Source organism: Anas acuta, chromosome 2 (genome assembly GCF_963932015.1).
Source record: "Anas acuta chromosome 2, bAnaAcu1.1, whole genome shotgun sequence".
In the NCBI taxonomy this organism is placed as follows: domain Eukaryota; kingdom Metazoa; phylum Chordata; class Aves; order Anseriformes; family Anatidae; genus Anas; species Anas acuta.
This window is the reverse complement of record NC_088980.1, coordinates 71,556,809-71,577,760: the sequence shown is the minus strand read 5'-3', so window position 1 is coordinate 71,577,760 and position 20,952 is coordinate 71,556,809. Positions and strand designations below refer to the sequence as shown.

The following is a 20,952-nucleotide window of genomic DNA, read 5'->3' as shown; positions in this document are numbered from 1 at the left end:
TGTGTATTACAACATATGAAAATTCTCACTTAACTGCCACATAAATCCAACATTTGACACTTAAGTGCCATTATAAATCACATTGTCATTTCAGAGTTATTCATACACATTGTGATCCAAAATGCAGAAGAAAATGATTCTGTGGGAGATATGCTATTTCCACAGTTCTGAGAGACCATGACTACAGGAAGAAGGAAAAGAGAGTAGAATATAAATTTAATACTTGTCCGTAAATGAGGGCTAGCAGACTGAAAAGAGCATGAACCAAATTATTCAGCTGAAAGTACAGCACTACAAGCTCCTTGTAACAGTTATGCTTGTGTCCTTTTTGAGGGGCCCCAATGGAAGAATACACACATTTTAATCTTTTGTTTTGTAGATATTTGTGTGTGCTAGCTAATAAATAAGAAATAGATGTAGATGATCCTTAAAAAGTAGATTCAACAGAGGAAAATAGATTATAATTAGGAAGAGATCTAAACCATTCAACTTTCTCCAGCCCATTTCTGCAGATGTCTCATAATTAAAAATAAATAAATAAATAAATAAATAATTAAAAAAAAAAAAGAACATGAGCTTTAAAAGCTTTGATGGGAATTCCTTGTCTATCAGGGCTTTGGTCTCAGATTAGACAAATCTCTGGGCCAGCTGTCCAGCTGCTACAAATCCATGGAATTACCCTGATTTAAACCAGTTTATGAGATGGCCAACTCTTAAATGTACAGCTCAGTTCCTTTTACCCAGATCATTTTTTCTTTTCTTTTTTTCTTCTTTTTAGAAAACCTTTTTGAAAAACAAGCTGTGTATAAATATTAGGGTGAAATGTGATTTATAAGTTCAAAGTACTGTTATAATCCACCTTCACCACCACCACCACCCCCCAAACAGCCAGATGCAAAATCTCAACTCTGCTGAGCAGTTCATAAGTTTATGTTCAGGATAATGGTGTTAGGTTACTTGTATATATGGAGATACTTACGTTTCCACAAATCAGAGATAGGTAATATTATTTGGTCGTCTAGCACTGTCATCCAAAATGATTTCTTCTGTATATTTTCTAGTTCTCCATCAGTCTATCTTTCAATATCTGAAGCAACAGGTTTCTATATCTTTGTAATTTGTGTCTCTTGCTTTAGTGTCCCACCTTATTTTTGTGAATGGCATGTTATATTTTTACTTAAATAAATCATCAGGATGGCTTAAGAAGTTCATTTTGAAGCTGAAGCTTGACACTTTAACAGTACGTAGGAAATTACAGTAGAATGATCCAAGACATCCTACTAAGCTGTTCCATTCTAGTTAAGTCATTAGCCCTCATACTGGCAAAACTATTAATTTTGAATATCTGCAAAGACACTAACAAAGAGGAAGAGCTTGCCCCAGTCTGGCACTTCCTGTATGGAACTGTATGCACAGATAACAGAAACCAGTGTGTAACCAAAACCTTTAGGTTTAGACTAAAGACCAAAACAAAACAAAACAAAAAGATATATATATATATATAAAGAATACCTACCTTGCTTCAGGTCTAAAACCAAATCAGGATTTTCCAGTGAGAAGATAGCAAACACAATAAGGATGAAATAAGGATGAGGGCTGTGGTACTGGTTATAAAGTCTGTATAATGACATTATAGGGTCCTGCTGCCACAACTGTGTCAGAAAGCGGTCTTAGAATTAAAAGAGAAGCTGCCAAAACTAAGTAGGAAAAGTGCTTAGTCACTTCTCAGGATCAGAAGGATTTGACATATCTGAGATTCAACAACTGAGACCACAGCACAACATGGAGACAGGTTCAATATCTGGAAAGTCTGGTCCATGGTAAATACACATACACTACAGGATTTGGGAACTCTTCAACTCTTCAAGCTCTAGCTCTGTGTGCTTCCCAAATTCACATCATTAAAAAAGCCAAACTGCCCCTCTTTGTTGCAGTAACATAGCCCTGCCGGTTGGGTTGAAATAAGAATCTGATTTTTTTCAACATTCCCAACCTACGCTGGACCCCAGGGCACATTACAGATTGCCCAAATATTGAAAGCAGCCACAGAATTCAGTTCACTTTTTGAAAAGCTTGCCAATTCAACATTTTAGAGCTATTTTAAGGCTCTAGTTTCCCTAAAACAGCTTATTTTAAGAACTGAAACCATGGGTAGTAATTTCATAGCAACTGAAAGAGAAACTTAAGCTTTCCCCACATACACAAACATGATGAGAAATACCAGCCTTAGAGTGCACTAAGGCAAACTTTGGTGGTTGGTCAAACCAGTAGCAAGAGTCAGGCTTCAGGATTCCACAAATCTAGAATTTCTAGGGGATTATCTCTTATTAGAACTTTTTCTACGTGTCTCTGTATAGTTGATAAACTGAAAATAAAAGCTCAGAAACAAGGAAATATATATCTCCTTGAGACACAGACTTGGAGCACTGCCAACGGCAGTGCTAAGTTTAATGTCCCACATGGAAAACAGAAAAGTCTCTAGCACAATTACGGCAAAGAAGATGCTGACCAGACATTAATGCTCCCTTAACGTCTCACAGACTCACATGCAGTGGTACTATATGGATTCTGTCTAATGTCCTAATTCCCCTGTAATCAAAGCCAAAGGTTCACACTGCTATTAGTAATAATAATAATAATAATAATAATAATAATAATAATAATAATAATAATAAATAATTATAAAAAGTGCAAGAAAAAATCATTAAGCAACAGTTGAGCCCCATAAACTTGAAAAGATATGCCCAAAATTTCTTTGACCAAAATCTGTGGGAATTTAAACTGAAGAGCATTTTTAATTGGGGACAAAAAGCCATTTTTTCATATCATATTCAGAAATGCAATTTCATGTAGCAAAGATCACAGAGATCTTTTTCAGAGCAGTACAGAAACAAAGCAATTTCACCACTTTTTCATTACTGAATTCAAATTTACAGGTTCCTTACATCATTTAATTAAGACTCAATGATAGACATTTAAAAACCTCTGGTTTGATGATAAACCACTAGGAAAAACTGAAAATAGGAACAGTCTATTCAGAATGCTTCTCAGAACAGTAACCATCTATGAAGCTTTCTAAAGCTGATTTCCCTTGGCCGGGGGAGGGGGGGGGGAAGTCTTTCAGTGACTTTACATCATCTGCAGTATGCTATAAGTTATGTCACTGAACATTAGAAGACTCAAAAACTGTTTAAAACAGTTATGGATATTTTTAGATAGACCTATCTGTAAAGATGTGTTGACTTTAGTAACCCCTTCTAACAGGATCTGCAGGTAACAAACAAACAGAAGAGTTCACTGAGCTCTCCTGAGGCCAACATCAGCATTTAGTGCATTGCAGCTAACTGACCTGAACAGCAAGGAGCACAGAATTGTCATTTGTAGAACAGAGGACTGAATATATTTTGAAATTTTCCTATTCCATATTAAAACAGAAAAGAAAAAAAAAAAAGAAAAAGAAAAAGAAAAAAAAAAAAGTAAGTACAAAGGATATTTGAATTTCTACTACCATACAAAAAGACACATTTTTTTTTAATCCTTAGCCTGTTTGTAGAACTAAATCAAGCTGAAGATTTATAAAGTTTTTCTCATGATCTTACATTTTTTCACTCATTTTTGTCTTTTTTGTGTTTCTAGTGTTGGAAAGGAAAAGCAAATGTTGAGATTCTCATGAAATATCCAACTGTGAATTTACAGCACAGTTTTGCAGACTAAAAGGATCAAATTAAGATCAGATGTGTAAAGCAGCAACTGCAGGGAAGTGACTGGTGATGCAGCCTCATACACCTGGTTTGAATTTTGTTGCACTCTGCTGATTCAGACACACTACCAAAAGCATTTCTCCCGGCAGCTCTTGAAAAAGACTAAAATTACCTAAGAGGGACTTCATTTTAAAAAAAAAAAAAAAAAAAATACCACGCTGTATTATGCAGGAATGCAGGAAGCAGGACCTGAGAAAGTATACTAAAATTAATTTTAGGACAAAAACAGAGGAAGAGAGCTGTGCCACCATTAAATTGTGATTTTAAATCGTTCATATGTTCAAACAAGCATGTATATATATTACTAGCAGTATATGTTTCAGTAGCACACGTAAACTCTATTTATGGCAGCCTCTGATAGACATTCTAGAAGCAGAATTAAAAAAAAAAAAAAAAAAAATCATTAAAAAAAACTCCTATGTTTCCTTGAAAGGAAAACAAAGAAAAATAAAAAGAAAATTACCTATGTGATCTGTGATTTAGTTCAATAACCTACAAATCTATTCCATGCCTGTTTTCCTGCTTTCAAGACTTTGCAAATGATTGTATGAATTTTCCATATTGCATCTTATTAGACCTGCTGTTAATAGCAATTTCCTGCAGTTATGTTTTATGTGCCAATCTTTCTTAATGTTGCTCCTATGAAAATAGATTTGAACAAAGATAAGTAAAAATCCTTAAAAGTGCTGATGAATACCTGTTGATCAGCTGAAAGCGTGTGTATTTGTTATGTCCTTATTGATCCTGACTCTCTACAGTTGAATCTGATCAGTTTTAACCACTATAAATTAAATGTAGATATTTAGCTTGGAAGAAAATAATTTTCCTTGGATGCCAAACCAGAAACAATGTTGCATTTTGCCAGGATATACTGTTCAATGCTGGAATATAAGGTGACGTGACACAGTGGCATTTGCTTCAAATTAGAAAACAACAAATCCCATTCTATTCTCTATTTAACAAAATAAGCTTCCCACATCATAGTAGAGTATCATTCCAGTATAAGTGCTTTCTATGCTTTCAACCAAATTCACGCTGATTAACTTAAAGAGACAAACAGAAATCCTACAGATATACTTACAGGTGGAGGATACAGTTGTACAAGTATTGCAAACCACTGGTGAAATTTGCTGGACAAATTTATTTAGTTGGTAGGGTTGTAATTATTGTCTACCAAGGCCTGTGATACTGTGAATAGGAATTACTCTTTAAAAAGATTCTTAATCCAAGCTTCAAAGTTATCATGGAGTCAGGTAAAAGATAAACATGGCTCAGTTTAAGAGAACAGTTAGGAAGTAACATATCATTCATTACTGGAAGCAGGTGTGGTATCTCATGAAAGCTCAGTTTTTTGTCTGGATGCTAGGAGTCAGCATGCTGACATGTCTAGTTCATAGCGATGAAAGTGCTTCTTCATTGCAGTTCACCAACTTTCAGGCTGTTATGGAACCCTGCCAAAGTTTAGTGCATGCTGACAGATTCAATCTATCTCAGAACTAACCTCATTTTAGCCTTATTGCTGTCTGCACCACTAGATTGATGAAATGAAAAAGAGGAAGTCTTCTTCAAGAACTTGCAAACTGTGGAAGATGTAATTTATCAACTCTACTGTTGATTTTTACCCCCTATTCTTGCGGGTGTAAAAACTTTTCAAGTGCACTGCGCAGTTCTTTTAAAGCATTACTGCTATGGTAAAAAGTTTCTGCCATTGATCTAAACAGGCAAAAATAATTAAAAAAAAAAAAAAAAAAAGGATAATTATTTTCTCAGCTTTTATAAGAAGAAAAACACTGCAAATTTATTAGGGAAAAATCAGGAGAGAAATATAACTTCAGAGTCTTTCACCACTCTGACCAAAAGGTAAGAAACTGCTGATGGTACACCCCTGTAGCAAACCACGTCCTTTATCCACCTGCATGCAACATGATGCTCAGAAGACATAAAAGCTTCTTCTACAACCACTCTTCAGATATTCATGCCCATCTGTCTTGCACTACAGTCTATTCTCCCTTTTGGTTGTGCCATCTATAGGTAAAAAAGGGCACGCATCACATATACCTGATTTGTGTAGCAAAAATCAAATCTTCCTTTGAGATTTTCAGAGCTCTGAGGATAAAAAGAGGGAAGTGCATGTGAAAATAAATAAATAAATAAATAAATAAATAAATAAATAAAAATTAAAAAATCCAACCAACCAATCCACACGTCTTTCACAACATACATAGATAAGTCTTAAATTCTGGCAGAGAAACAATTTCTGTTTATAAAAGAAAGAATTCCATCCACTGAATAGTAAATGAAACACCAAGTTTGACTCTTACTTATTGGCAGATATCTATTCAGCCCAGTCTTGCTGGAGCTCATCTCAGAATCAGATATCCTTAGCTAGCAGAAGCACAGCAAATAGGCTTGTAAGTACTACAAGAAATATAAAATAAAATAAAATAAAATAAAATAAAATAAAATAAAATAAAATAAAATAAAATAAAATAAAATAAAATAAAATAAAATAAAATAAAATAAAATAAAATACCAAAGTGCCCATCTTATTCAGACACGAGGGATAGAGTTTTTATGAGGAAGAGCAGATTGATAGTAGATATGGTCATCAAGTGAACTGGTCTTGAGAAGATGCAATATAATAGCTTCAAATCTACTTGATTTTGTAATTAAGATTTTCTTTTAAATAGCTGAACTTCCAAAAGAAAGAAAGTTTAAATGGCAAATGCTGAACTTAGTTGACTATGTTGTGTATGTCTCTATCTATTGTATAAAGAAAAAAAAAAAAAAAAAAAAAAAAGAGCACCATAAAACAACCTTCCTCATCTTTAATAAATTAATCCAGATTTTACTACTTTTTTAGATTATTTATTGAAAATTTTAGAAAAAATAGGGGTAAAGTTACTTTAATAAAAACACCATCAAATTAATGGAAAACATATGTAAATCTTTATAGTGCTACAACCAAAGGAAATGTTCATCACAGCTTGCTTGAACACAGTCTGGAGACAAAAATATTATTTTGCTAAAATAACATCTATTTTTTAGCATCTACATACAAAATAGATTTCAGATTTTTAGTCAGAGTGTTATTTGGTACTCCATAACGTAACCTATCTTAATTACTGTTTCTCCAAACAAGTGCTGCACTGAAGTTTTCATTTAGATTTTTCTCATGCTCTTATTAGAAACGTGTCAGAAGAATGAAGGTCTTATATTAAAGACAAGTCATCAAATGACAATCCTTAATGACAAAAATAATACCACAGCATCAAACTCAAGCAGTGTACTTCAGAACACAAGATTGAGTGAAGGCTAAATAATACCATCTTTAGATTCACTAAAATCAAAGAGACTAACTAAGACATATTTGATAAGCGTAGTGATATAGGAACATAATCTTTAAATATTTCCTTTTTTATTTTATTTTTACTCCAACACAAATAAATTACAATGGAAAGCATACATCAGTTAAACTTGCTTAAATACAACAATCACATAATCATGGGAAAAAGCTAGTAAATTGATGTATTCAAGCAATCTGCAAAGTAAGTATAATTTCAATGTAGCTCATTAAACCACTGTTTTGTCAGAACTACCATTACTCCACCCTTGGAATGACTCAGCTATAAAGTGTAGAGAAAAAAAAAAAATGTTCCAAACTTTCTGGAATATGAGAAGATTTCATTTCACTGGTTACTGAGAATATTGGAATGTTTTCTGGGCTGATATTTTTGCATAGCTCCGAGATAGTTTAGGCAGTAGTTTTTCACTGAGCTCATGTAACTAACTGTGAGCTTCAGGTAGACCTACCACAATCAACAGTATGGAAGGAGTAGAAGGCAAGTAATGAAGTATGTGAGAAGAACCTAAAGACAGACCTATACGAAACGTTTTATGAGAAGGTGGTAGGGAACTGCAAAAGCCAACTAGGTAGAAGAAAAGTGGTCTGCGTTCAGATGTCTAGATGCTGAGCTTGTCAGGTGGTGTAACTAGTAGACTGGGTGGCCAAGATTACAAAGGGGCATCAGTATTATACTTTTCCTTTTAATTGCAGAGTTGATAGGCACATCTGTATTAGTTGCATACTATCGCTGATTTGTTGGGCATGTGGAGAGCTTTGTTTTCTGTATAAGATCAACAGATACAAAGATGCTTAAACCTATGTGTCAACAGTGGAGAAAAGGAGAAGAAAAGAGTGAGTATAGGCCATTCTCCTTTTTGACTGATATCTACCACAGAAAGCAGCACGATAACAAGCAGAGATCGATTGATTGCCTGTTTGGCAAGCACCCCAGTGACCCAATTATATAAAGTTATAAAGCTGGAGCAAAAAGAAAAAGAGTAATGAAGCCTGCCTTCACTGTCATCTATTAACATATTTTTGACTGGCACTTAAACTCTTTCATCACTACCAAGTTTTATAAACCAGTTACATCATTTGTGAGATTAGAATTACATACTCAGGTGCCAAGGACTGATAATTTGTACAGTGTATTTTATTTTTGATTTCACAGACTAATTCATGACAGAGTAAAGTTTTAGAACTCAGGCCCAAGAAATACTGGGACATGTTTAGAAGTTCTGTTTTGACTCTCCCTGCCTGTGCATTTAGGTTAAAAGGTGGGTTCTGTGCCTTTTGGTCAAAGTTATGCATTTTAGAACTCCATATGACCAGAAACATTTGGCAGAAATGTACACACCATGAACTAAAACATTATACATTCTCGACACTTTGAAGTGGGATAAATCACTTAGAGTCAAGGTCTGAGGATTTATCTGTTAAAAAGAGCCCCTTTGCTTTGCCAAAGCACAGCTCATAAAGTATTTGTAGAGCCTTGCAGACAGAGACAGACATCAGGATCTTCAGCTCAGCAGATATTTAAACGGACATGGTTAGGAGAAGGAGAAAAAGACTGTCAGCCACAGAAACTCAAATACATAAAATAAAGTAAAATAAAATAAAAATAAAAATGCAGTCCAAAAACTAATAGAATAAAAGAATAGAATAGTTTTGACTTTGGTGAGAGTTAGGCCCTTAGCTACATATTTAGCTAAGTACTTAGGCCCAGGCTACCTACTTAAATACCTGTAAGGAGTAGGCCTGACTAATCACTGAAAGAGGAAGTGAGGCAGATCAGAGTTAGAAGGGGTTTTCCCCAAACAGTGTTGAGTTCCAGAAAATTTAATATTATTATGAAACTGACCTCAGCCCAAGCTAAACTTCCCTGAAATTTTCAAAAAGAAGTGGTAGGACCTGGAGTTTCTGTGAAGCAAGACACAAGCACCCAGACAGAAATAAAGTCTTGGGGTACTTATGTAACTACTAATATTGTACTCTCCTCACCTGAGGTTTCAGGCAGAAAATCACACACCAAAAGATCCTTTTTTGTGCCTCCAGCAAAATTTCCTGATTTCTCTGAATTCTCAGATTTGAAAGAAGTCTTTGCAGACTCATGTTCATAGTTCCAGGTTCTGGACACTCATTTTACCCAGTATTTCTACCAAAAAGGGGGATTACTCTTGAATGATTTATCATTTCAGAAGGAAATTTACATGTTTTCACACTTTATATCTGCTTTTTGCACTTCATATGTTTATATCTGTTGGGCAAAATCCTGGCTTCTTTCCCCCCTTCTCTCCCCACCCTTCTTCAATGCATTACAGTTCTGTGACTACAGAAATCCAGCTCTGAACTTCCTAAGAGTAGCTCTCTAATAAAACACAACATTGCTTTTTCTCTACCCTTTTTGGGAGTAACCAGATATTGCTATAAGGAGACGTACACAGCACGTAAATACAGCTATTACCAGAGTCTCAGTCCCAGTGTCAGTGTCACACAGTCTAATTCTTTGGGATATGTCTCATTTGTTGCATATGTAACATACAGGATGTTTTTGCCTCACCAAAACCTTATTTACTGTTTTTATTGCAGTACTTTTTGCATTCACTTGAGGAAATGTGGATTGAGCATGAGTTGTAACTGAACAAAAGTGGCAGCATCCACGAATCTTCTGTTCCCTTTGCACCCATTCATCTTGTTTGTTCAGTTTCCATTCTTATGCACCCTGTTAGCTGCATTTTCTTGGTAGTCCTACTCCTGTTCTTAGCCAGAGTCAAATATGTATTTTCATGGAGCTGTTCTATCCACTCTTCACAACTCAGTGGTACATTGCCACTTTCCTAAGGAGCATGTCATCCCTGTACTTAGCACACCTTTTACAGAACTTTTATAGGTTTTACAAGGCTTCTTGAGAAAGGGGCCCTATTTATTAAACTGGTGATTTTGTAATTAGGAAAGAAACCTGTATGAAAGATAATGTATTTCACACTCTGCTTTTGCAATCCTGCTGCAGCACTGCAATTTTTATACTGTTTGCATCTCCATTTACAAATTTTCTCATAGTGCTCCCTCATTCTGAACAGCCCCTAGACAGCCATTTATATTAGAGACAGTACAGAACAGGCAAGGACATATTTCTGTTCTCATAGACTCCTCTGAGTTGCTTTCCTTCATCTTCCACTCTTCACCTCTGCTTTGATTTACTTTATTACCACTTACATTTCTCTGCCTTTCATCTTCATCATCAGTCACACTGTTTTCAATATGCTAAACTCTCCAACATACCCTGCAAGGTGAGAACAGGCTTCACCATTCATGTAAATTCTACATAAAGCTTTCCTTCTCTTTCTATGGTATGATACCATCATATGGAAAGTGGAGAGGAGGAAGCTGTGAGAAACAGTATCTCATCCCTTCTGCCCAAATAGAGCAATCTGAACAGCATCTCATATAGTGAAATTCCTATATCCTTTCTTGGTGCTGTTTGAACCTGTAGGAGTAAGCATTTTACCCAAGGAAGTTGGGTTTCTAACAATAATTTAGCTAATTGCTTCTTTAATGTCTGGTTCATTCGCTCCACCTTCCCAGAAGAGGAGGGGTGCCAGGGACTGTGAAAATCCCACTCAATCTCTAAGGCCTGCTTTAACCCTTGCTGTAAAGCTTTACACCCATTCAGTCACGTGGTCAATTAGGACAAACAAGTAACTCAGTAAAGTCTACCTGGATACTTTGGAAAGGTCAAATCTCTGGCTCCTGTCCCCCTCTAGATGGGTTACAGAAGACCTTTTTACATATGGTACATCCTCTGCATATATGCTTCGCTAAAGTGTATATTCCTACACAGACATACTTTCTTAGCACAACATCACACATTGCTTACACCTCCCAATGACTCTTTTGATGTAAAACAGTTAATATTTGCCTCATTATCACTTTATTCAGCATTTCTCTCCCATCAGGGAGTATCCATTTTCCTTCAGACTTCATGGCTCCTGATTCCTTAAAAAAAATCTTTCTTTTAAAACGTTTTAGTTCTTTCTTAATTTTCAACAATTCTCTGAATCCTCTCTGGATTTATTCTTCATTTCCCCTCAGACATTATATGCCTTAAACACCTGACTTCTCTTTCTACATATTGTAATTTATTTTTCAATACTCCCAAGCCCTGCTTTCCCAGAAAGCTGGATAGCTTGTTGGTAGCTTCCTTTACAACTGTTTTCTCCTGTCTTGACAATAAAAGATCATCCACATATTTGTAACATTAATACTTCCTTGGGAGGTTGTAATTGCTCCAAAATCTTTTTTAGAACTTACCCAAATAGATAGGTGGCCCTGTAAACCCCTGAGGTAAAATTGTCCACCTATATTGTTGCTTCCGTCCCCATTTCAGGGTCTTTCCAGTCAGAGGTGAATATATGTTTGCTCACAGGGCCTGAGAGCACTCCATTAATAACATTGTTATTCCAGTCTAACAATTTACTATTTGAATGCCCAATTTCATCATCAAATCCCTTCCCAACAAGTTAGTCCCTGCCTTGGGTACATACAATGATTGCCCAGTTATCATTTTATCCCCTAGTCTCAGCTTGGTCACCCAAAGGTGGCACTGTTACCCCAGCCCCTTCTACCCCCATCACTTTTTAGGGTTTCATTAGTTAATTTAATCCCTGATACTTTACAAGCCAGTGATGACCTAGCTGCCCCAGTGTATTGGGTTCAATGGCAAGGTTCATGGGAGGGGGGGGGCGGGGGGGGCGGGGGAAGAGAAGATTCTTCTTTACGAGAATTCAGAAGCCTCCCCGTGGCAGATAAGGGACAATTTCATCTGGCCCCAAAGGGGCTCACCACTGCCCAGAGCCAAACCATGAGCAACACAGTCAGTGCCTCTGTGAAAGCACATCCACGAAGACAAACAAACAAAGAAACAAACAAAAACCTGCTGCTCAACTGCAGCTGGGAGAGCAAGGAGCGAGAAACCTCCCCGCAGACATCAAAGTCAGCGCAGAGGAGAGGGAGGAGGCGCTCCAGGCACTGGAGCCAAAGCTTCCCTGAGGCCTGTAGCTCCTAGTGGAGCAGGCTGTCCCCCTCCCTGATACTTGGGAAACTGACCAAACACCACAGCAAATATACCAAAACTTCTAGACTGTTACTTAGATAATGCCTACATCCCCTTTCCCTGCTCATTCAACTTCAAACAGCTCTGTTAAATACTACATGCCACACCTTTGACACCTTCAGCAACCCTTTTAACACTTCCTTTATCTTTCTCCAGTCTGTACTTTTCTAATACCAGCACCAAAGGCTCAGTCAGGGTCCAACTTAATTCCATACCTTTTCCCTCCAAGATACTGAAACAACATATCAGTATATCATATTTCATCCCATTTTCCTTCTTTCCTCCTTTTTCCACTCCAGATATTCCTATTCAAAGTGGCCAGCCTGGCCACACTTAAAACATCTTATCAAAGCCTGTCCCTGCTAGGATTCAGGCCACAACACAGGCAGCCTTCTTTGCCTGCCATTCCTTCATCTCTCTTCCTCTCCTTTCCATCCTGGCCCTGACTCCCCCTGAAGATTTTCTTCCTCTTTCTCTAACCCTCTGCCTCACTACCTGCTGCACTGTCAATACCATTAGTTTCGCTCTCTGCTTTTCCTTCTCATCTCCCCTCCGGACACACACCTCCAGGGCCTCCCGCAGGAGGGTCCGCCAGTGACTGTTCACTACATCCCCCCACCTTCTGGAGCATTTTCTGCATATTTTGCCAGGCTTTAATCACACAATGAACTTTCAAGAGCCCTTGGGATACTGGGTCCTCAGGACTCTTCCCCGAGTACTTTCTCATTCTGACCCCAAGTCTCTCATATGATTTTTGTGTTGCACACTATTATTATTCCAGCCAGGATTGGCAAGTAGGTATTTCTGCTCTGCCAGTATTACCCCTGGTCCTGGAGGATGAGCTCTTTCCCATTATTGTATAGCAGCTCTCCTCCTGATCATTCCCATTTCTTTCCCTGTAAACAACATACTTATAGACATAATTCCCTTCCCCAAGAGTATAAGTCAGGTCATAGGAACTGGTCTAATTGTTCAGCTAGGCTGTTGGGGTCCTCAAATAAAGTCTTCCTCTCCTTAAAAGTCCTAACCTCTCTGCTGGTAAGGAGGGGGGATAGTTCACCTAAGAGGATACACAGTTAGTGTTAGTACTGTTAGTATCAGGGATGGCAAAATTCTCAATATATCTTCGACCTTGTTCTAATTCTTGCCAGAGCCTAGAGTACGATCCTTCTTTAGGGACAGTGTTAATTACAGTCCCTGTCCTCCTTCCTGGAGTGACTGCTTCTGCCACGGGTACAATATTAGGATTATAGGGAGCATAACTTGGCTTATTCTCCGAAAAAGGAATCTTCTTGTTTACACATAAATTTAAAGCCTGAATTTTCATCAGACCCATATTTTGGCCAAAATACTGCTGTTTCCTTAATTGGTTCTTTTGTCCAGACTGATACACAATATTTAACCTTTTTTTTAATTTTTCTTTTACAATCCCTCTAATTTTGGGATTATGTTTCCAATTTCTTATCATTCTTCAGGAAGAACTAGTTGGTAGGCACTCCCCCAGGGATATCTCCCTGTCCCCTGGAACTCATATTTCCCATTTTTCCTAGCCCTCATCAGTATGTTGCTACAGAAATTTCCCTTCTGCAGTGTACCACACACTAATATTCCAATTCTGGAAAATGGGGGTGTACTGCCAAGCACTTCCCCGTGCAAGGATTACCGTACACCAAATTTCCCAAGACTCTTCACAGAGTCTCACCCGACCCCCAAGGCAATACTTAATCTTTCTTACCTTGGTCTGTGCACAGAGTTACCGGATCGATTCTTAAAAACCCGGAGTGTCTACCTTCTTCCTTTCCCCACTACTTCATGGATCCTGCCTTTTTAACCAGTCTCGGGCCCTCTGTCAGTTTTCTGCAGAACCGCCACTGTCGATGCACAGGACCGCTGAAATCAGCAGGGCATGCCTTCCTGCTGCTGCGGAAGGACCTAAGGACAGAGCATGCCTGCACATCTCTCCCAGTTAACACAGGACTGCTGTTATCATCAGTGTCCACAGCGATCTGAAGGAGAATGAAGACATGTTCCCAACATGCTTTGTCTCTGTCCTCTGACTTACCTCAAGGAAGACCTGTGGATGATTTGTGGGGTAAAGGAATGTACTCAATCCCATTTTGAGACAGCAAGAGGTGCATAATACTGAAATACTGAAACTGTCTCTGAAAAATCTGAAACATTTCTATAGAGTGGAAAGGAAAGGCTGGAATGGGTCTTAGATGAGAACTGGATGATGGATCAACTTAAATCTCCAGCAACTTTCTGGCCAAGCACCCAACACTCTGTAAGCATTGGGGATCAAACTCCAAAGCATTCCCTGTACAATGGACAACTATATCCATGTATGTGGTTCTAAGCACAACATAAATATAAGCATTTCCATAACATAAGCACTTAGTCCAGGGATTTTCTAGTGGTCAGATCATCAGGGGACAAAGAACAGATCCTGCAAAAGTTTTTGTGCAATATGTTGATGTTATCTATGGAGTGGTAATTTGTGTCAAGAAAATGGTTGATATTAATAAAGAAAGGGGAGATTTGGGAATGCAGCCATGGGGGTTGGAAAGCCCCGTGGTTGAGACAACATTAGACTCTTAACAACGAGGCCATCAGGAATATAAAAGAGTTTAGAGGGAACAAAGAAGGGTGATTCAGGAGACTCCATGCAGTCTCCGGTTTCTTGTTCTCCAGGTGGTTCTCTTGTTCTCCAGCCATTAAGGCATGGATGTTTCTGGGTGTTTGCTGTTGTTACATTCAAAGTTGTTTGACCAATGAAAAGTTGTTTTGAAAAGAACTGCTGTGGAGAGAAGGGTATAAGAGGGGAGCCTGCCCTCAAGATAAAAAAGGCAACAGGATGAAGTTACATGAATAAAGAAGCAGGAAAAAGAAGTGAAGAGGAACAGGCTGGCAGAATGGAGACCAGGACGGGAACAGGCACATTGATCACCTCATGAAGATATGTTTGGCCAAACTCAGCAAACTGCTCAGAGAAGCTTATACAGAAAGTCGCTGGAAATGGGTGCACTGCAGCTGGAGAGAAGCTCGAGCTGAGAGAAGCCTTTTGACCCAGGCCTATTGGCCTTGAAAAGGAGATGGATATGCTTCCATCCTTCCATCCTGGATTCTTCGATCCATAAGGCCCGAAGACCGAGTTGCTTGACAACTTAAAGCAAGACATATTGTTCAAAAGGAATGGAAAATGGAGACTTGTTAGTACTCAAGAAAAGGAATGGAAAATGGAGACTGTTAAATCATGGAACTTAAAGGATTGTTTGTTACCTTTCCTGATTGTACATATGTATAGGCATACTCTGGTTTAGTATGTAAAGCAATGTTCTGTATATTTAGAATGTTTGATGTTTGTGTGTGTGTGCTGGTGGAGCGTAGACTGCTCACACACCCAGCGCTGTTTACTTGCCTTTTATACATTTTAGAAATATTTGTTTTATAAATATTACAAAATTCAGATTGAGTTGAGACCTCATTTATAACATTGATATGCAGAAAAGAGTTTTATATCAGGTATCTGCCTCCTGTGCTGGGAAGCTCCTAATCTTTACTAGTTAGTTATGGACAGAATTATGAGTTTAAATATACTTCCAAAAAATAATCACCACAGATCAGAATATTCTACTCACACATCTATGTATTTAGTCTCCGTATATCACTCAAGATCAGGCATTGCATTTTTTATATCCTTTCAGCATGGTTCCCTAATTCTTCTGCATACAGTGGTGTGTTTGCTTGGAGTTTAATAGCATCTGTGAACTTGATACAATTCCTCCTTGTCCTGTCCACTGGGAGGCTGTTAAAACAAAAATGTAAGGTTTATTACTGGCTCTTGCATTTTTGGCTCTTGAGAGCAAAACAATAATTTTACAATATCATGATGGTTTTGACCAGTGATGAACAAGCACCTACAACCAGTTTTCTCCTAGGTGTATGACTTGCAGTGATGGTATTCTCTGTAAGGATAGCATTCAAGATTTTTTAGATTATTTGCAGAGCTTCAAATAATAAAGTTGCATGACATATTCTGAACTAGTATTAAAGACAGTATGAGGGAGAAATGCTAGCCAAAGAAAAGAAAACAGATCAGAAAAATCTGGCTAATATGTTAAGAATTATGTTGAAAATTGACATGACACAGGATAGTAAGAAGAAGAATAGAAAAGCAGGGTGTTCTCAATGCAGCTTTCACTCTCTGCTTCCCTTGGGAAGGTTACAAAGATTCTCTTTCCATAGCCTTTCTATTGCTAGCTCTTGTACAGTTTCTACTTCGTGAAAATAGCACCTCCTAGCCTACACGTATGAAGCTTATAAATCTGGCATTGATATGCCAATGGCTTTTAAGCACAACTATCTTTCTGAGATCTCCAGTTTTTGCAGACAATCTGGATTGACAGTTCACTTTTTCAGTCATTTCAATCACACATAACAGCAGCGTGCTTTGTCATACAATTATCTCTCTTGAGATCCCAAACTTGAGAAAAAAAAAAAAAGCATTTAGTAGGGAAAAAAAAAAAAAAAAGTCAATTCATTGCTTATCTAAGCTTCCACATAAATAAATGGTCATCAGAAATTAAAGCCACTTTTGATGACAATGCTGTGTTACTTTCTCCAAGAACTGTGTTATAAAGTAATGCAAGATAACCTCTGGCAGGCATTGATAACAGAGAAATTACAACACCAAAGGTATTTCATGTTTTATGTGGATATAGATACGCATTTATACATTTCCTTAGTTTTTACAATATTCAAAATTCATGGATATTGCATATGGAACACTGGATAGCATAAATAGGTATTCTCTAGGTAAATCCTCACTGGAGTTTTATTTGAAAATTGATATTATCCACCAGGAGGGGATGTCATTATAAAAATGCAAAGGTAACTAGCAAAACAAATATGCATGGATATGTTTTTCATTCATAACGAGACCCCTTTATACTATACTGGCCATGTGCAAGAGCTGTAGTGTGCATTTTTTCCCCAAAAGATTCCTGAACGCTGCATGAAAATATGAAACACAACAGTATAAATTAAATTTGTTCCCTGTATTTTTACTCACTAGATGTCAGTATCCTATGAAAAGCTAACTGCTGGGGGGTCAACAAATCTTCTGCCTAAAAAAGGAGACAGATTCTCCCCAAATCAGCTCAATAGTCTTCCATCAACTTCGTTTGGAGCAGACCAAAACCACATTTTGTACAGATTATCTTCTGACTGGTCTCAGTTTTTATTAAATTAATGGTAAAAACTCAGCGGGGACAAAATGCAAAGCCTCAGGTTGATGGTCTGTTCATCAGAAACTTAAGAAAGCAGAATTCTCCCTATTTGAAAGCATTTGGCTATTGGTTTTTAAATCTGTCTCCCACCAGGTGTTATTCTATCTTCTTCACCATTGCCTAATGTGTCTTGTGCCCTTTGCATTAAATTACCAAGGATGTATCAAACAGCCTTTTAAAAGGCTCATTAACAGTATTTTCTTCCAGTGCCTTATTTAGGAAAACCACCAGGATCTCCCCTCTCCCTAAAATGATACTTTGCACTTCATCATGTTTGTATTATTGGCATAGGTCAACCTGTTGCCTTGGTGATGGAGAATCTGTTTTTTTGCTTTAACCTCCATTCTCCAGAGAAAGAAGATAAATGCATGAGGTAAATACCCTCCTAATTCCACGTTTCATCTAAACTTACCTCTTTAAAATAGAAGTAATTCAAAATTAAGTTAAATTAAGGATTAAGTTCAAAGAAAGATACCTACTTTTCCCAAGCTGTCTGAATATAGAACATGCTGTTAGAATGTAAAAAACAGTATTATTTCAGGTGAATTCTGTCGATTAATATCTGTTTCTTTATATGAGGTTTCACAGCCCTAACGAGAAAGACCTTCTAATAAGCAGTTTTTACTGCAAGCTCCTGCTCATCTTCTTCCTCTTACCCCAAAATACAGCAAATCTACAAAGCCAGAAGTCACAGGCAGAGTTATTTTTAGGACCATCATATGACTGAAATTTGGAGAAAAAATAGCACAGTTATTGAACATCCTTACTGTGAATGCATCAGGGGAGAGAACCTTAAATCAGTTCTCTTTCTGTAGCACAGTTGAGAAAATGCAGGAACCAAATCTAATGCATAAAATGACCAAGCTTGAGAGAGAGACTTGCTACAAAACTCCTGAAATTCCATTGTATTTTCCTTAAGAAAAACAACAACAACAAAAACTGTCACTCATACATAATAAAATGCAGTAGGGATGAAATGCACCTTCTTTTAAATACAACCATCAAATTATCAATTGACACTCAGTTATTTTAACACAATCTTTTGGATCACAGATGATAAAGACCAAGAAACAGTAGACTGTCAGTTCCTCAGGAAATAGATAAAAATTACAGTAGACTGATCACTGTAATACAAGTGATAAGAGTAGACAAACCCACACACTCCTTTGCTTTGTAGACAGAGTGAGGTCAACATGTATCAGACTCTATAAATCAAAACTAAAGGGTTTACCCCATGCCATTTTATGCTATACATTTTCTTAATCACATAAAACATTAAAAGCATAACTGTTAGTTTTATAAAACCAAACACTGCTTTCTTAAATAAGGATGTGGAAAGTTTTTTTCCAAATTGCAAACTCCTCAACCCTTCAAAAATCAATGATGTGTAAGAGTCAGATAAGATCACTGCTGGAAACTAACTTGAATTTTTGCCCTAGATAGTTTACGGATTTATAGTGGTTGTGAGCCAATTGGTTACATGAGGAAAAGGGATGAACCAACAAGGACAAATGTAGGAAAGAATCAATTGTTCTGTCCATTTTGGTTCTGCACTTACCGAGCTTTCAGAGATGAAAATTCTTATTGCTTCCTAAAGAATGCAAATCTCTACAGATCCTTTTTTTTTCTTTTCTCTACTCCCTTAGTTCTTCTAAGCACAGAAAAGATGGAAGTAATTCAAACTGGCAGCTGCAGGCAAATTTGGTGGTAAAAATAGGAACTAAGAGCTTGGAGCTGTTTCACAAGATCATTTCTCTAGCAGTGAGGTTTCTGTTTAGACAGAGCAAACTAGAGCTTTTAATTCTCTAGATGAGTTCTGGAAGTAATAACTGTAATAAGTGAGGTTGTTCATAAAGGCTATATGATGTCCAGAATTATTACAAAATCTCTTTGTCTTGCAACACGCAACATTTGGAAAACACAATTTAGTCCATTGGCTCCCAGTCCAAAGGCTGGCCTTTTGGTTTTCTCCTGCCCAGGAGGAGAAATTACAACAGATGAGAACTCAGTAGTGGATCCAGTTGAAATGTTCCAAAAATTCAACACATTGATGAGAAGAAGTTACATTTTGTGAACATTTTTTGATCATCTTCACTGAGCAGAAGAGGCAGAGCACTGGGGATAATTCCATGGCACTCATTTAACTCTACAAAACCCACCAAGGTGCAGAATCCATTCACAGAAAGGAGTGTACAAATGTACATGCCAGGCTAAGAAACAGCCCCGGGCAGCACAAGTAAGGATGCACATTCTTGGGTGTGCACCAGAGAGCCCCAAGGACTGGTAACTGAAAAACATAAACAGAAGTCCACATACAGGCATAGACATATATACACTGGCATTACAAGTACAGTGGTTTGTAAACAGCTGGATGCCTTTTCTCTGTGTGATACAGAAGTAATTTTGTGCTTGGGGCAGAGGTGGTAAGGACCCTCAGTCCCCCAGGGAACCCTCTTTACTTCTGGGCCAGGCTGTGTGTGAGAAGTGCTCTCTGCCAGCTCCCTAGTTACTGTCATGGGGCACATCTATTTAGAAAGGAGGCAGCAGAATGAACTGACCATTACTTTTCCCTGCCATGTGACAGCCACATGGCATGGGGTGGCTTCACTTCTTGCAGGAGGTGAAAGTGGTGCACTTGTGAAAGCTGTGAGCGCTTGCCCTGTCACTCCCAGCCCCCTTAGCAGGCTTCAGGCTCGGCACAGCTGGGATGCTGGCGGTGCTTAAGCTGGAGAGGGAGTTTTTAGGTACCTCCCCTGCACTGAAATCTACAGGCAGTACAGCGATCACACTGAGAAGCAGAAAACTGTGATGCCTGATACTGCAAGGGAGCATATTTATGCCACTTGAACTGTTCCCACTTCTGGGACAATGCCCCTGAGAAATAATCTCGCCTTTAAATGGCTACAAGACTCTTGCATTTGATTGTAATAAATGCATTGTTAGGCTGGTGGAACTGTTGTTAGGAAAGCTCAACAAAGCTTGTTTTCAGTTCTAAAGAATAATAAGCTAAAGCCACTTGCATATCTGTCACAAAACAGATAAAATGAATCTCAATAGACAGAGCAGGTGAAGATAGGGCAGATGTGCATCCAGAGATCTGAGGAACTACATGTACTGTTTGTTGACAAAATAAATAAATAAATAAATAAAAATAAGTCTGAAGCCAGAAAAACGGTGTCTGTACCTAGTGGAATTCATTCAGCTACAGGGTTTGGGGATGCACTATAGAAAAAGCACGTAATTAATTATGCTTTATTCCTGACCTATTTTATATCAGTAAACCACAAATGCTTATGTTCATGCTAAGCCTAAAAGTAAAAGAAGTGCTGTGTCAGCTTTCAGGGTGAAAAACAGTTTCTGTTTCCTCCACAAAAGTGTGTTTAATTATCTCCTGAGGCTGAAGCCAGTAGGAAGGTTGAACTGTGATCTGTTCTTATTATTCAT

At 37.8% G+C, this 20,952-nt stretch overlaps 1 long non-coding RNA gene across 6 annotated transcripts in view; it reads right to left on the bottom strand.

Moving 5' to 3' along the window:
• Window positions 1–20,952, bottom strand: part of LOC137850608 (uncharacterized) — a 187,243-nt gene that overhangs the window by 69,151 nt on the left and 97,140 nt on the right. For all 6 annotated transcript variants that reach the window (XR_011092665.1, XR_011092664.1, XR_011092666.1 and 3 more), the window contains one exon: window positions 15,859–16,025. This is a non-coding gene — a long non-coding RNA (uncharacterized lncRNA). The remainder of the gene's footprint in view (window positions 1–15,858; window positions 16,026–20,952) is intronic.